Source organism: Bactrocera oleae, chromosome 6 (genome assembly GCF_042242935.1).
Source record: "Bactrocera oleae isolate idBacOlea1 chromosome 6, idBacOlea1, whole genome shotgun sequence".
NCBI lineage: Eukaryota > Metazoa > Arthropoda > Insecta > Diptera > Tephritidae > Bactrocera > Bactrocera oleae.
The window spans coordinates 60734933-60752589 of record NC_091540.1 but is presented as its reverse complement, the minus strand read 5'-3'; the positions used below and the strand labels follow the sequence as shown (position 1 = coordinate 60752589).

Genomic DNA, 17657 nt, shown 5'->3' with positions numbered 1-17657 from the left:
TTCATTTGTACAATAAAGACATTGAAAAAAACTACTTATATACATATGTATATATATATGTGTAACTATGTATATGTATGTATATGTTTATAGATATTTATGCAAATGCCATACCAATATAAAAGCTCATCAATTTTGCATAAAGACGAGCACGTGTTAATCTGCGCCTCCTAGCGGAACGTGAAATGCCACTAAAATAACTGCAAAAGGTGAACTAACGTCAATTTTTTTATGTACGTCAATAAAATATAATTTCGTGGCCAGTTGGCAACTGTTGGAATGCGCTAAAATTTATGCAACCAAACACTGACATACACATACAAGCATGCATTCAACTTTTGCGAAATTTGATGACAGTTTTGGTCTTCGCTGTCTCTGCCGTTCGCTTCACTTATGTTATGCGCTGCTATGCCACTGCCAATATTGGTATTTATTTATAACTGTAAATTGCATAAATATTTTAACATATTTGCATAGAAATTTATTTATTTGTTTTTGTCGTTGTTGTTTTAATACCAAGCACGGCCAATTTAGCCGGATGATTGAAAGCTTCTACGAAAACACCGTATAATTTCTGCTGTCTTGCTGCAAATCTATTAAATTTACTCACGGAAAATCTTACAAAATATACTTTATGTATGCATATACATATACCCACATACATATATATACCTACAAAAAAAACATATACAAACACACAAGTATATATTTTTTAAGCATATCTGCCAGTGATCCGGCCATTTGCATGCCTCTCCTTGTCCGCTTGGGACACTTTTGTTCAATTTCTCTGACATTTACGAGTCATAAATTACTTTAATTGCTTGTACACGCTAATGAACACATTATGTTTAATACTATGTACTCAAAATCTATTTATATTTTTTTTTGTCTTTTATTGCAGACTTCAAAAACGAAACACTCATTTGTCCGCCGTACAGTAGGTGATAAAGTTAAAGGAGGTAAGTGCCTAATTACTATTTGGGATAACGGGTCATTTGGCTGTAGCTTTAGTTTTGGCTACGGGAAAATTGATTTCCTTTGAAGAAATTTGACTTAATACCTTTTTAATGATAGGGTATTAAATTGTATGAATTTCTTAAATTTTTTGTCGTAAACAAATTTTTTGGAAGAAAGTTGCTTTTATTAGCGTTAGAATGTCAAAACAGTTTATTATTTATGTTTAGATTTTAGATACGGTGCTATAAATGATAGGTGTTTTAGGCGCATTTATGAGTTGAGATACATTTTTAGTGCTTTGATGTGCCGGTAGTAAGATTTTTTTTCTTATTTTTCCAACATATTAAAAGTTTTCGGAAGATTTAGAAAAATAGCGGTAGTAAATAAAGACAAAAATTATATAAAAATAATTAAGAACTATCTTTAGTGTAATTCGGATATATTTGGGTATTATCCGCTAACACGGATAAAAACCGGATAATATGGAAAGTCGCTATAATTCGATATATCCATATCAGATACTGTATAAATTACTTTTTCTGGTAATATTTGTTGATCCAGTTATCGGAAAATAAGAAAATGAATTGGATAAATTGAATACTGACAAAAATGAGAAAAGAATATCAGAAAATATAATAATTATTATCCGGATAAAACTATATTACCAATATACCCGTAATTTATGATATAAATTAACCAAAAAGAAACGATTATTAACAAAATATCAGAAATTAATAAAATATATTATTCAGTTAAACGAATTTCAAGCAGATAACAAAACATGTTTATATTTTTAATTTGTACTTTCGAATATGAGAAAAATTGTTTTAACCGTATAATTCAAAAATCGCAATAAAATTGCTTTTATTGTTAATATTCGAAATATTCAAAAATATATGCGAGACCAAAGTATTGTTCACAAATTAATTTGCTATCACAAAATGCTTCAAATTAAGAAAATTTCTTTTAAATAGCCTTAAAAATCATTTTCGATCCCAATTTACTACTAGAAAAACTTTATAAAACACAAGTTTTTGGTTCTACCATGACCTAATTCAAGATGTATTCATGTCAGGTTGTTGCCGCAATATTATACATTAACATTGCTATCGTCTAGTGTTGTCATTATGTCATTGTTAGAGTATCATAAAGCTCTCATAAATCGAGCGGATCTGGTATTACTATATCAACTAAAGAAAGACGGACAGAAATAACGCGCCTCAAAACTGCTTGAATCAATTTCTTACCCTCTTCGACAGGCATGTAAGGTCAATGCTCATGGTAATGGCTGTTGTGTAAATTTTCGTAAAATAAGTTTTCGAGATATTGTGTTGTTCGAAGTTTGCAGGAATAAATCGTAAGGATTTGGTAAATTGTAAGAACATATTTTGGGACCTGATTGCTAAATATATAGTCCGGTAGTAAGAAAGCTTTGATATCTATAACATTAAGCAGTTAATCTAAAATACTATTAGAAAAAAGCTTCTAAATCGCAATTGTTGCGAATGAAATCTCACTTATGAATTTTTATTTTTATTTCAAAGTAGCAACTTACATAGTGAAAATTTTATTTGATAAAAAGAAGAAATTGCTTTACTTTTTATATATTTCGAGTAAACGATCGTCAATGACCAAGAGCAATTTTCCCGAACGGATATAGATTACAGCTCAAAACTAAATCAGAACAAATTTCGGCAGTTTTTGAACAATATATTTAGTGGACTCCAAACAAATTTTGCTTTAAATCAGGCGGTTAGCTGAAACAACTTGCCAATCTTCTCTACTTAGTTGGTAAAATTAAAAAGTCGTTAACCAAAAAACGAAATAAATAAGCGAACAAGCTTTTAAGCGCCAAAAATATTCAGCAATATCCAAATTTTCATAAACTACTGGAAATGCATAATTTTAAGCAACGAAAACGCGAACACACCAATACATGCATTTTGGATTTACGCTCTTTCTCAACAAACGAAATAATTAAAATTCAAAATTCGCCGTTATTGAAAGTTCCAGTTTCTTTGACATCACATGCTTGTTATGTATTTATCAAACTACTTTTTTGGCAATAATAATTAAAATTCTGTGTGTCGAAGACATTTAAAAGGTGCTGAGATTCGTATCAACAGTAGAATGGGCATACAAACATATAAAGTTATATACAAGTATGTATGTATGTATATGGTGTGGATATATTGTTGTAGATAAAACCGGCGAATTAAAATTGAACAAAGAAAGCTAATTAAAATGATTTATAAGCACTTAATTTATCGAACGCACAGACTTGACAATAAAAAGCAACAACAACAAAGATAGCTTGTACCGATAGATATTAGCATGGCAGCAAAGAATTCATAGCTTTGCTTGACAATTTGTTAGATATGCAGTTTTTTCCTCACCTACGTCAGTATGTGTGTACGTATATACATACATATGTATTGTATATATGTAGTTAGTCGGACAAACCTATTTTGGATGTTAGCTGAAGATTTATAGACATCACAAGTAATAAAATGTCATTGAAATTTAAAGGAAGAAACCTGTTTAAAAAGCCAAATATAGACATAGGTAGTATCCGAGGTGATTAAAATTGAAATGAGTTTTTTAAATTACTTCGAAAATGGAGAGTTACTAATACGGCAATATATTTAGGGTTGTCGGTATTTTTTTTAATTCTAATAAACTTGAAGCTGGGAAGTTTTACGAGAAAACAGCAACGATTTTTTTCGGAGAATACATTTTATTCGAGTGTTTATAAATAAATTTTAGTAAAAAAAAAAAAAAATTACATAAACATAATAATAAACTATTTTAAAGTCCATTTAGACAAATTTGCGGTTTATCCGTTCTCACGGATAAAGTTCGGATAATACGGCTAGTTGTTTTAATTCGATATATCGTTACCAGAAACTATATAAATTAGTTTTCCGAGTAATATTCGATCATTCGGATAACGCAAAATAATAAAATAAACTTTTCGGATAAACAAAAATTAACAAAATTAAAAAAAATTTAAAAAATAATACAACTTATAATCCGTTTAAACGTACATTAGCAAAATACCCGAAATTCTTTAAATAAATTATACGCATATCCAAATATTAACAATTTATCGAAAATTGTAAAATAAATTATTCGGATAAACGAATAAAAACAAAATATTAGAAGTTAATGAAATAAATAATTCAATTAAATGATTATTAAGCGAAAATCCATATGATATTCCTATTTTTATTTCGAATTTCGGATTATGGAATATTTTTCTTATCCGTAAGAGTCTTTAATCGCAATGAAACTCTCAACTTAAGCCGAAATATTCAAAAATAATTTAAAAAATATATAATAATAATAAATTCGAAAACGAAGGATTGAGCCGAAATTTTTTGTTAGAATCGTTATGAAATGCTTCGCTTGATGAATTTTTAATCTTAATTATTTAAAAGCAGTTTTTCGATCACAAATTACTACTGAAAAACACTTTATAAAACTCAAGTTTTCAGCAAAAAATTGTTGTTCTTTTATCTCTAAAAGAATTAGTTAAAAGTCTGGTATTATTCTCTTTTCGATGAGCGTATTGATCTCTATTAGCTATAGATCGTGCGTTTTGATTAATCTGCATTACCGTTAGGTCTTTTCACATGTTCTTAATACAATGCGATACTTGTTTTTTTTTTTTGAAAGTTAGTAGCACGTTTTTGAAAGACATAAATCTTGTCACAGCTTAAGACAGTTCAACAGCCAGCGTTAATGGTTATATAAATGAGCCATAATGCTGTTACCAACGGCACTTTGTTGAGAATTGATAAATATGAAATTTTCTTGTTATTTTTTTTTTGTGTCTGAAAAAAATTGAATAACAAATTTAGCAATAAATAAAGTTGTGTTGTTCACAAAATAAAAAGTAAATAAAATTATTTGAATAAATAAAAAATATCGGTACTATAATATAATATAATATTGTATTATACAATTTTTTTTAGAAAAAATGAGTAAGGAAATATTAAAAACATTTATCTAGATTAAAAGTTCGCTTAAAAAGTTAAAAAAAATCGCAACTAAATCGCTAAGTGTATTAATTAAAAAATATTTTGAAAGAACGGATAATTAATAAAGACAGTTAACAAGGTATTAAAATTGTGGAATAAAACAGTAAAAATTCGCAAAATTGTCTGAGGCTGTCTTAAGTGTGGCATTTAATGAAAAAAACAAGTCATAGATCTGGCAACCTTTTTCTCAAAAATTGTCAAAAAAAAGAAGACTTAAATTTTTAATAAGACACGAATTTGAAATGTTTTAAAAAATATAAAATTTATGAGAGAGAGTTGCCACCAGTTCTCAATTTTTTTATAAAACTGGTAGCAACTCCCGTCCAATTTATTTTTAACTATCAGCTCTTTAAGACTTCCTTAGAAGCATTACTGGTCTAGCATTTTATGCCTTGAAAATGATTTAAAAGAAAAAATTGTAATGAAAATTAATATTTTTGTTTAGCACTATTTATAATTAAAGATCTGCCAATACTACTCTAAAAAAATTGTCAATATAATGAATTCTTAATTTTTTAATTTAATACTGCGTTGAACTTCCCCGAAATGTCTAAAATATCTTAGAAGTGTTGCCAACTATTCTCAATATTAAACAATTATTGTGTTTAGAAAAAATACTAAAAAAGTATTAAAAATTAGTTTGTAAATTTTATATAATTACTTATATTATATATTGTAAGCAACCTTTAATTGACTTCAAGGTCTAGAAGTATTGTTTCAGTATCTCATTTCAGCGTTATACTACCGTTTACGGTAAACACCAGTAGCGTCAATAGAAATCTCCACTTCAATTCAGCACACACACACACACACACTCACATATACATTCATATTTGCATATGTCAAAGTGGTCATGCCACGAGTTGGCCCCGACTACCAACGTCATTACTCATTTAAACGCTTAGCTGCGCACGAGCTTATACTCACATACATGTGTTTGTATGTGTGTGGGCAAATATGGCATCACGTACCATTTTACGCAGCAAACAGTAGCCAGTGCAAATATTTGAGCAAAACATTCCGGGTACTCCATGTAAAATGCGATATGTTTGGTCAACATGACCAACACACACATACACTCGCATCCAAAAGTAGACAAACAAATAAAAGTTTGTGAAGGACCGAAGGTGCTGGCCGGAAGATTCAACGTATGAGACGTTGGTAAGCAAAGCAAATTATGAAATGAAGTTTCAGTAATTTTAGCTGCCGCTTGACCACGCCATTGTCACCTATAGCCATGTGTGTATGTATGTGTGTGTTGGTTTACACGCGCGCTGCACATGCTGTTTACGGTATTGTTGACGCCATTTTCAAATATCAAATATTTTTCTTTGTTGGAGAAATTTTCTATTAAATATTTATTCAATAAGTGCATGGCTGAGCTGGTCTGTGTCCAAGGTATAAGCGCGTAGAACAGGCTATAAGACATCCACAGTGCGCTGCTGCCGCTGTCACTGGTGTTACGCCAAAACTACTGTGTACCTTTACAAAAAGAAAGGTGCTGAATATAATTCTTTGTATGTGTGTGCATGTCTAAGACTGTACTGTTATATGTTTTAGCTGTATTGGCGCGCTTCTATTTCTATAGTTGAGTGTTTGGCTTTGGCATATTGACTTTCCTTACAAGTTTGCCCAACATATGGCCGTCAGCCATTTGTGTACTTTGACTACGGCACGCATATTATATGAGTATGCACATATACATACATATTATATATTTACATATGTATGTGTATGAACCTGAAAAGCTATTGCTTTTTGCTATAACGGTGCTATATGATATATTAGGTTCGTAGGTATGAAATTAAACAGAGTTTTTAATAAACAAAAAACCAAAATTTACAACAGACATTATAGAGGCTTCGGGCAAGGAGGTACGAAGCTTTAAGATCATGCTGAGAATTTCAGTAAGACTGTAGAGCAACGAAATAAAACTACTAATTTCAGTATTAACATGTGTTACTTGGTATAGTTAAACTTTTACTTAAAATTTAGTTAGAGTAGAGCATGAAAGTATTACATCTAGACCCATTAGTATTACTAACAGTTTTTTATGAACCATAAATTTGCTTTAAGTTGTGATTTTCCTCGAAATTTCAAGAACAACGTGCCCAGAGTGAAGTTAGTTTATGATTTCTTTTATCTGTATCTATATCTATATCTATATCTATATCTATATCTACATCTATATCTATATCTATATCTATATCTATATCTATATCTATATCTATATCTATATCTATATCTATATCTATATCTATATCTATATCTATATCTATATCTATATCTATATCTATATCTATATCTATATCTATATCTATATCTATATCTATATCTATATCTATATCTATATCTATATCTATATCTATATTTGTATCTGTAACTTTTCAACAGACATTATCTTTGACCTTCTCTTTTAAGGACCTTTATTTAACATTTTGGAACGACGAGTTACTTTTCATTCGCATGGTAAAATATTTACTTATCTACCTGATCTTGTGGATTCTATTAGATCAACATTCTAAACAGCAAACAAATTTCCAAATGATATTTAACTATTTTTAATGGGAAGAGAAAAATTTAGTAATACCTCATCCCTAAGGCTTTTACCTGGTTTTCTTCTCAACAAAATATTTCCTGCTCTTACAATAGATATAATAGAATACATGCTTGAGTAAAAATCGTCGTCGGATCTAGTTCCCCTAAAAGTTCACATAATTTCATGACAGCGAAACAGACAGAATGCTCACGCTTGTCAGGCATGGTCTCTCATTTTTGAGCCACATAAAACTTTTGAAGCTACAGTAGGTTGGAAATGGTTGCCAGATATATAAAATTTAATTTGTTCATAATACATGAAAAAAGGTTAACGTTGATTAATATTTAAGCAAAATGTTATTAAAAATATTATTTATTATTGGGTTGCCACTTAATTTTAATTAAAATTGGTTGAAACGAAAACTAAAAAAAAAAGTAGACGAAATACAAAAATGTAATTTGTTAATTTATAACTTAAATTTCTAAATAAATAATTTAGAAAGTTTGATAGATTTATATGTAGAAAAAGTGTTGCCACGCGTATTCAAATTCCAAGAAGTTGACTAAAAAATGGTATATATGTCGGTCGTTGACTAAAAAATTGTATACAAATATAAAAAAGAAAACGACTTTTAGGAATATAAGCAATATTGATTGACGTTGCCACCCGTATTGATTTAAAACGAAAAAAAACCTTTATATTACATAAAATTACGTACAATTATAGGATTATTTTATTTCTTATTCTTAATTTAATTGTATATATTTTTTTTTCAATACGTAAGCCAGCAAAGCCGCGGACCCCGACCACATAGTTGTGTATAAAAATATACTGCAAAAACCTTTCACTTTCAAATTGCTCGTTATTATTATTTTGTACCTGCTTATAAGTATGTGCTACTATACAAGTAAGTATCTCAAAATCTATATATACCATAAGTGTACTAATATTGTGATTTCGACAAATTCGCGCTGCACTGTAGTGACAGGCATTCTTTTCACATTCTTAATCCGTTTCAATGACATTGCGAATAAATAATTCATAACGGGCATTTTGGGTAGCGCAACAACGACAAAACACTATATAAAAAGCGTAGAAGTGGTGAAGTGTAAATATCGCGAACAACAGTAAGTAAATTGGCAACAAAATCTATAACGATTGCAAGCCAAATTGGAAAAGCAAGCCAACTGAGAATAACAAAGCCAATCTCGCCACTTTAGGAATTACCGAAAACATTACGGGAAACGAAACGAACCGAAATGTCGATAAGTGAATGGCGCAATGGAACGAGCTATCAAAATACATATCTATATATGTATGTATGTATGTATGTGTGTATCGGCAAACAATGAAATTCATATAAATTATCACTTGGGCTATGAAAAAGCTATAAAATTTGCAATAATGACAAAGTCTGAGGGCGTCATCCAAGCCAACCAAAAACTGGGTGCAATCACAATTGCACATATATAAAAATATATATAAATATGTATATAGATAAATGTATATGTGTGTATACTAGTCTATTATGAATATCAATTGATTGTTGCACGATATAATAAATGATCGAACGCGCTTTGATTTCGATTAACGCAAGCGGGTTTCCACATACGAAGGCACAGCTATTGATATGCAAATGAGTAATTGGCGGTGATTGCATTTTTATACTGGCTATGAAGTAGAAAAATAATAGACAAACATTAATGAGATATGCGAAGTGTGTAAGCAGCGTTATCTAACGACTGTCGTTTGGCAGACGTCGGGGCTTCCGGTAGAACTTGTCGTAATATATCAGCGTTAAAAACTAAACAAATAAATGGTAAATAAGCAAATAAAATAATAAAAAAAAAAAAAAAATTTTAAAAATAAAAATAATAATTATAAAAAATAATAAGTAAAAAAAAATAATTATAAATGAAAAAAAAAATTAAAAAAAAAAAATTATAATAAATGAAAAGGAAATAATAAATGCAAAAAATAATAATAAATAAAGTAAATAACAAAAAACTAAAATAGAAAAATGCATAAAACCGCATTCGAAACAAGTGATAATTAAAAAAATACATACATATATATATATACAAATATAAATAATTAGAATTAACAGGTTTATTAAGCGCCTTGTCAACATATGACGGGTGTTTGTCAAATCGCACGATGAATGTTGACGTCGCAAGAACTTGGAAAAAAATCAATCTATCTGATGGCATTTAAGTTGTCACTTTAAAGCGCAGCTTTATTAGCATTTTTATGTTGGCGTTACGCACACACCATACACACACACACACACGTGCGCGTTAAATGTGAAACCTGTATGATTAGCAAAATGTTGCATAGTTGTGACTTGAAAATTTACATGCGTTTTAAATGCCACACATGCTACAGCTAATTATATATATGTATATAGCATAAAAACGCCAGTGCCATAAAACAGCAGCTTGTTACCTAAGTGCTCGTTATGCAACCAGTAGTAGTCCCTTATAGATGGCAGTTTTGTGAAAAAATAATATTATATATATTTATAAAGTAAGAACAAGCACATACTTCTAAACATAACTACAAGCATACAAATATTTGAAAAGTTTTGGTATTACAAAAATGTTTTAACGAGGTGACAACTCTAAACTAAAACTTTTATTCACAGCTAGGTGCAAAAAAACATATGAACATTTTTTAAATAATAAAAAAAATATTTAAAATTAATCGAAACGGATGGCAACGTATTTAATTTTTTTATAAAGGTTTTTGAAATTTTTAAAGTTTATTTAATCACAGTTAATTGCAAATTTAGGATTTCTAATTAGTTTTTTAAACAATTTTCGTTAAAATTTTGGTGGCAACCCCATAAATATTAATATTTTTGCCACAGAAGTCTCCCAACAAAATTATTTTTATAAATCCATTTAATATTTATGAATTCTATCACCATAGGCCTTTACATTTTTTTAATTTTTGTTATAAGTAGTGCTGTATAGCTCTATATTGAACAAGGTGGCAATTCTGTGGCAAACTTCAGTAATTTAAATTCTCTGTATTTAATTATCAACTTCATTTAAAATTTTCGACTTTAATTAGTTTTTTAAACAATTTTCATTGAAATTTCAGTGGCAACTCCTTAAAAATAATATTTATTCCACGGATCAGCTTTCAACAAGCTTGTTTTATAAATATATACAATATTTCTGAATGCTCAACATAGACTTTCACAATTTTTTGAAATCTTTTACGTCCTATATACTAATTTAAGTAAGGTGGCAACTCTCTATCAATCTGTAGTATTAAAAATATTTTGAAGTTTATTGTATCGTATTGTAAATCTTTAATTTTTATCTCTTCTGACAATTTTCATTTAACACTTTAGTGGCAACTTTACAAAAATAATATTTAAAAAAAAATTTTAAATATGGCAACTCTGCATCAAGTTGTTAATATTTCAAATACTATGAAGTTTATCATCCGCATTGTAACGCATATCTTCAATTTACATATTTTTTTCAAACAATTTAATTCAACCTTTTAGTGGCAACTCCATACAGCAAAATATAATTTTTAATTTTGGAAAGTTACATATAATATCTGTATTCCAAGATTAACCTACAATAATTCGAATACTCTTCCAAAGACACTTATATTACAACGTGTTAATAATTTTTTTTTTAATTATTTACAACATTTTAGTAAATAATTAATAATTAATTTTATTAATAATAATAATAATTTATTTAATTTAATAGTAATTAAATAATTTAATTTAATCATAATTAAATAATTAATATGTGGCTACCCTTTTCCTTTTTATTTAGTTTGTTAACCTCTTCAGTTGTCTTAAAAAATCTTAATGAACCACAACCACCAATAAGTTGTCAAACATTTTGCTCATATTCCGACCCTTGGACCCTATACTGCCTTAAATGAACCAGTTACTGCGTTGCCACTGTGACAAACGACTTTACGAAGCGCCAGTACCACATATTGAAATTTGTACCTATGTATATATATACTTGTACATATGTATGTCAACATAAATATCGACTTGTCAAAATGATGAATGTACCATGGTTAATCAATTGCAATTAGATGTTAAATTAATAGCAAATTAAAACGTCGTAATTAACTGTGAAACGCGCGTTTAGAATCGTAAACACCAAACATGTTTGAAAACAACATTTTTTCAGTTTTTAAACAAATTACAACAAAACACAGAAGTTGTATACTTGTGGCAGGAAAATTTTCCATTACGTGGTAAAAATGTTGACGGAGCAGAAAGTTTAAAAAATCGCATGCAATAATTTTTGTGTTATTTCATGGACATAAATGTAGTGGAGTTGAGAAGAGATAAAAAATTGTTTGAGAAAAGTTGACTAGTTGAGAAGAAAGATGATATCTAAATGATTCCACCTCGCCTTCTTCCATACAGTTGTTTCAATTTGAGGCTGTGGAGTTCTGTAATTTGCATTTGTTTCTCATAAAGTGTCAAAGGCATTAGAACGTCTACCAATGCACCAATATTAATTTTGAGTACGACTTGCAAACGTGATAGATTTTTGAGACGAAACTTAAAAAAAAATAGCAATATTTTCCAAGTTAGTGAACGTTATGATCTCTATATATATATATTCTGCATTTCTTAGAACCAGGTTTATAAATTATGTATAATTTAAATTAATTCTATTTTTTTTTTGAATAAGTGTGAATAAGTGTGGTGAAAAATCGAAAAATAGTATAGCCTTTACTTAGATTGATACAGATTTTACCAAAGACCTTCTTCAACGTAACCCCAAATTAAAGTTAGTCTAAATCACTGTCAACAAACCTTTCGATGTTCAACTTATCTTTTCCAACTACAGTATGCTCTACATAACCAGACCGCAACCGGATATATATCCGGTTTATATTCATTTATCTTAAGAGAATCTCAGAAAACCTTACAATCTAACAGTCGACCGAGGAACGATCAACACCTATATTGAAACAACTTTAATTTTAACTGCATACTGACTTTACGGCTCTATTAAATGACTCAACGGCTAGGGAATCGTTGAAAATGTTGAAGAAGTGTTTTAAGGAGTTAACTTTGCCACGGATACCAGTATTTCAGTGACGCAGAACATTCAGTGACGGTTGTGAAGTCAACGAAAATTTGTCTCATGCGAGTGGTCCATCTACCTCTGCTCATGACATCGAAAAGATCAAAGAAACACTGCTCGAAACTGCCTGACACTTTAAAGAATGGCGCTCCAGAAATGAGCCGAAACAGAAAAGGCCAGCCGAGGCTTACTCGTATAGCAAGTGTATGGAAAATTGGATTAAGCGTTGGCATGCTTGTATAGGCTCAGGAGCTTTTTTTGAAAGCGCTAATAAAGATTTATATAAAAAGACGTGTAAATGTAGTTATTTTTTGTCGATTGGGGAAACGAAGAACTACAGATCCTGTACTAGAGTTGAGTCACTCTATATGCAAATTACACAACTACTTAAAAGTTGATTGTTGGATTGATTTACTCTTAAATTTTCCAAACTATCTGCAAGTAAATTCATTGAATCGAACTTTAGATTTCGAGCCAATGCCTTCCGACAAATGAAACTCCAGGTGACGACACGTGTGCATATAAAAACATGCATACCACGTTTTATCGCCGCTGTCTCCACCTTCACTCTATATGCAAATAACAAAATGCACTTTAAGGCATTTGCATAAATATTTCATTTAAATGCAACCCAAGGCGATCATACCTTCGCGCTTGCACGTCGCGCACTCGCGCCCCCGTGCGCCAAGCGGCGCTGTGTGGGCTCCCTTCATTTATGTGCCGCCTACTAGCAACAGCTCAGAAACTAACAGCGCCTCCAAAAAAAAGGTGCAGATCAAGACAGCAAATTTGATGGATTCGCCGAGCTGCAACTTACTTAACGTGCGCGCTGCATATGTGTTGCATATGTATATGCCTGCGGCGCGCATGCGCGACTCGAAATTTTCATATCATAAAGAATTTATGGTATTACAAATGTTATTTAGTGTAAATATCAAAAAGGTAGCAAGATAAAAATTGCCTACAGCCTCTGTATTTAAGTTCGCAATGAAACGCTGGCTAATCATGCGACGCGCAACAAAGAAAAAACAACAGCGGCAGCAATAAAAGCTGCAAAGAAATTTGTTGAGTTCACATTTTCTGCGACCTGCGGCCTGCACTTGCGTGGAGCTCTGCACGCCAAGAATATATTTGGATGTGTTTGTGTGTGTCACAACCTTTCGTGGACGTCTTCTTGGTCAAAGCGTGCATGCGTGCGGGTTAACGGCTTATCGGACATTGCATATCAGCGACGCTTCTTTATAGCCCATATAAAATTTATTACACATACATACAAATATACGCGCGCGTTCTCCTGCATTTTCGTGCTTTTCGCATGTTTGTGCGTCAGCGCGTACGTGCGCGCTGTGGCCCGCATTTTGCCGCCGGCATTCGTTGTGGCACGCCACGCACTTGCAACAGCAATTTTACGCAGATTCGCACTGACGCGCTCAGCGAACGTTTTGGCCGCAGACATGCGCGTGCGCATTTAATTTCGCCGAAAATCCAAATTGTCGTTAAGCATTCGACGCTTTGGCGCGCACAACAGCAACACACGTATACATACGCGTACATAGGTGCGCGCATATCCTCGTCTCGTTGAGCGGCAGCTGTTGCTGTGCCATCAGACATTGTTGCATGCGGCACATCAACGTGCAAATTAAATGCAAACTTACATTTTTTCGCCTTGCGGTCGCCTGCTGCTGACCTGCTGTCCTTGCTGTTGTTTTTATCGATATTTGTGTTTTTGTTGTTGGTGCGCTTTTTACGAGCGTTTGCGTTCTGACCAGCTTATCAACGAAATTCGCAAATGTTTAGTGCTCGATCGAGAACCCATAATCAAGTCTGCTGTCCAAACAGGAATTTGACTGCGGATTATATGTCTATATACAAACATATGTATGCGTAAGTATGTGTATATGTATGCGTGCGCACGTACCAGTGGCAAATGGCTGCCGCGCAGATAAAATTGCAGCCTTGCGGTGAATGTGCTCTCCACTACTCTTCGACTTACCGCTTGTCACTTGCCACTATTCCACTTGCCACTTGCCGCTTGCTATTCTGCTACTTGCCATATGCGGCACGTACTACAGCTTCGACGCGCTAAGGAGTCGAATTATTAAGAAATAAACGCATGCAAATGAAGGCGTTGAAATATTGCACGCGCTCGAAAAAAAAGAAAGCTTTCCACAAACAAACTAAAATTAAATAACATAAAGTGAGTATAAGTGGCGATAGCGCGCTGCCGCAAATATTATAATTAATGACCGAAAAAAGAACGCCAAATCGAAAGATCGCCTAAGCGGTTAGGTTTTTTTGTAGGCAAACGTTCGTTTAAAGGGTGCTAAATGAGTGATTTCTCACGCGCTTCTGCAGCTGAAATTTTTAATCGCTCAAAGGCGTAAATGTTCGAAAGTGTTTTTGTAGTCCTGTGTGCATATTAACAGGTACAGCTGAGGCATGTGTGAATATCAAATGAACATTTACTTAATTTACATGCACTTAGTGGTGTATTCGGTGTTCTTAGCAGCGTGGAGTGCTGCGGAGGGTGCGGCAAGTAAGTAAGAATTCAGAAAAAATAGATAACTCAAGAGCTTCTGAATTAACTTCAAGTGATTTCACTTTAATTTTACCTTTATTCAAGTTTTTATAACATTTCAACCCTCTAATGATCATCTTGAGGGTCACTTTGACTCTGTTTCCTGAAAATTCCCATCAAATTTATTTTGGCAGATCGATTAATAAGGTTCGAATGAAATGTTTTTCGTATTGCCTTCAATCCTACATACAAAAATTTTGCTTATGATAAGGTTTTCAAAATAGTTTAACCCTCTAACGAGCACCGTGCGGGTCATTTCGACCCAGCTTCTGAAAAATTAAGAAAGTATACCTAAAAAGTATTCAGGTAGGAAAAATATACATAAACATTCATTTCGGATCATTACGGTTCAGTTTGACCGAAAAACAACTCAAAAACTATTTTCGAAAATTAGTCAAGGGTTAAAATAATCCTTTAAATAATGTTATTTGGAGTGCGTTATACTCTTTTGAATTGTCTTAAAGTGTATTTGCTAAAATTTTTCAAATATAATTTTTTTTCGAAATATTTTAAACCTCTAAAGGACACTTGCCGGGTCTTTCTGACCTTTTTTTTAAATATCTCTACAAGTTACTGAAAACATAACATAAGCAAAATATAGATTTGAGCATTCGATTATTACCGACTCCATCTCAAAGGCTGTATTAAAAATTTATTTTGAGTAATTTTTTGGGAGAGTCACGCCTCAATCCACTTTAGTTCCAACTCAACCAAACCTTGAATCAGTGATGCTATATACCCAGCAAAAATACCAACTAATAAACTAAATAATTGCGTATAAATTCCTGAACATACACAAATACCGATGTACATATCCACAACTATATACAAGTAGTTGTTGCCCTTAAAGTCGCTTGACGCGAAATGCGCATTCACTCGCCGCAACCCAAATAAGCGAAATGAGCGAGCAAGTTACATATGTATCTGTCCGGGCGCCGGCTAACAATAATGATGACACTTGTGAAGTGCCAATTAATTATCATAGCACATATGTTTATTTACTTAATTTACTTAATGATGCCAGCGGCGGAACAACCCTCATAAGGCGTCTTCAGTTCACAGTCAAACGGCAGCCGTCAGTTTTCCGTTATTAGTTAGTACAATCACAATGACCCTGGCGAGAATCGCTGTATAGCGCTTAACTGCTTGATAAATAAATGAGTTTAAAATGGTATTTCAGTACCGTTAGGAAAGCAATTAATATTGGAATGCTTATAAGTTATCGATGGATATCCATCTAGTAAAAAATACTTGTAAAGCATTAAAGCATAAAATTATATAGTTATCGTTTAATTTAGGTGAGTTCGACAAAGTTTGATTTATTAATTATATTGCGTTCAGAAATTATTATTTTTTCAGTTTCTTATCCAAATGCCTGAATGGAAATAAAAAAACGATTAAAATCTATAAATAATAATCGATACCTGCTTAGAGTTATCAATAAATTTTGCCCAACTAGAGTCAAAATAACAATAAAAACCACGAATTTAAAATAATTTCTAGTGAGTTCGATAAATTAATCGAAAATAGTCGATAATTTATTAAAATTTTCGATAAGTTTTGCCAAAATGGAATAAAAATAAAATTAAAGTGGTTATTAGGTTCATCAAAAATTGCTCTAAAATACTAACGTATATTTGATTGTAACAAATTCTAAAAAATAAACGATAAGAGTTATGTTGATGCTAAATTAAATAATTTTGAAAATAAATTCATAAAAATTCAATAACTTAATACCTCAAAACTTCTCTTTTCAGCAATTGTTTAATACAAAGTGGAAAATTCAAATTCTAAGGTAATTAAAACTTCATTTTTTAATCGTAATGGTTTAGTTGAAAAAATTTATAGGGAAAATTGTCAAAATAAGATAACAAGTTATAGAAAGAAAGTCAAAATTTTATCATAAATAAATAAAAAAGCGATCTTACAATTTTTCTAAAAATGATAGTAATTGACGGTTTCTTCCTCATCTTAATCTTAATTTTTTTTTGTCAAAATATAATTTAAAGAAAATAAATTTAAATTAAATTTATATCTAATATAACTCAAAACTATGTGCTTTTTAATTATAGAAAATGACATTAACAGTCAAGTTTTGATAATATATAAAATGAGGTTGCTATGCTTACAATTCTTATTTTATGATTGTAATTCTAAGCCCAGTATACAAATATTGTTTTTTATATTAAAGAGGAGAAATAGATTTCTAGGTGCTTGAAAAAAAATGTATGATAATATTATTGAGAAATTTCTTACTGGGATGCTTTGTTCACACCGTTCTACATTCTTATGGAAATGCATTTACCAATATAGATCTGATATCTTCTATATGATATCCTTCAAACATAACAAATAAATTAATAAAAAATTTCCTACTGGGTTGTTATGTCTAGATAACACATTTTGAAATAAATTTAAAAAATATCTACATTTACCAATATAGATCAGAAATA

The 17657-nt window shown here is 31.1% G+C and overlaps 1 long non-coding RNA gene across 1 annotated transcript in view; it reads left to right on the top strand.

Moving 5' to 3' along the window:
• Nucleotides 1–17047, top strand: part of LOC118683390 (uncharacterized) — a 69124-nt gene extending 52077 nt beyond the window's left edge. The window contains exons 3-4 of the long non-coding RNA XR_004979221.2: nucleotides 902–959; nucleotides 16962–17047. This is a non-coding gene — a long non-coding RNA (uncharacterized lncRNA). The remainder of the gene's footprint in view (nucleotides 1–901; nucleotides 960–16961) is intronic.
• The last annotated feature ends 610 nt before the right edge of the window (nucleotides 17048–17657 follow it).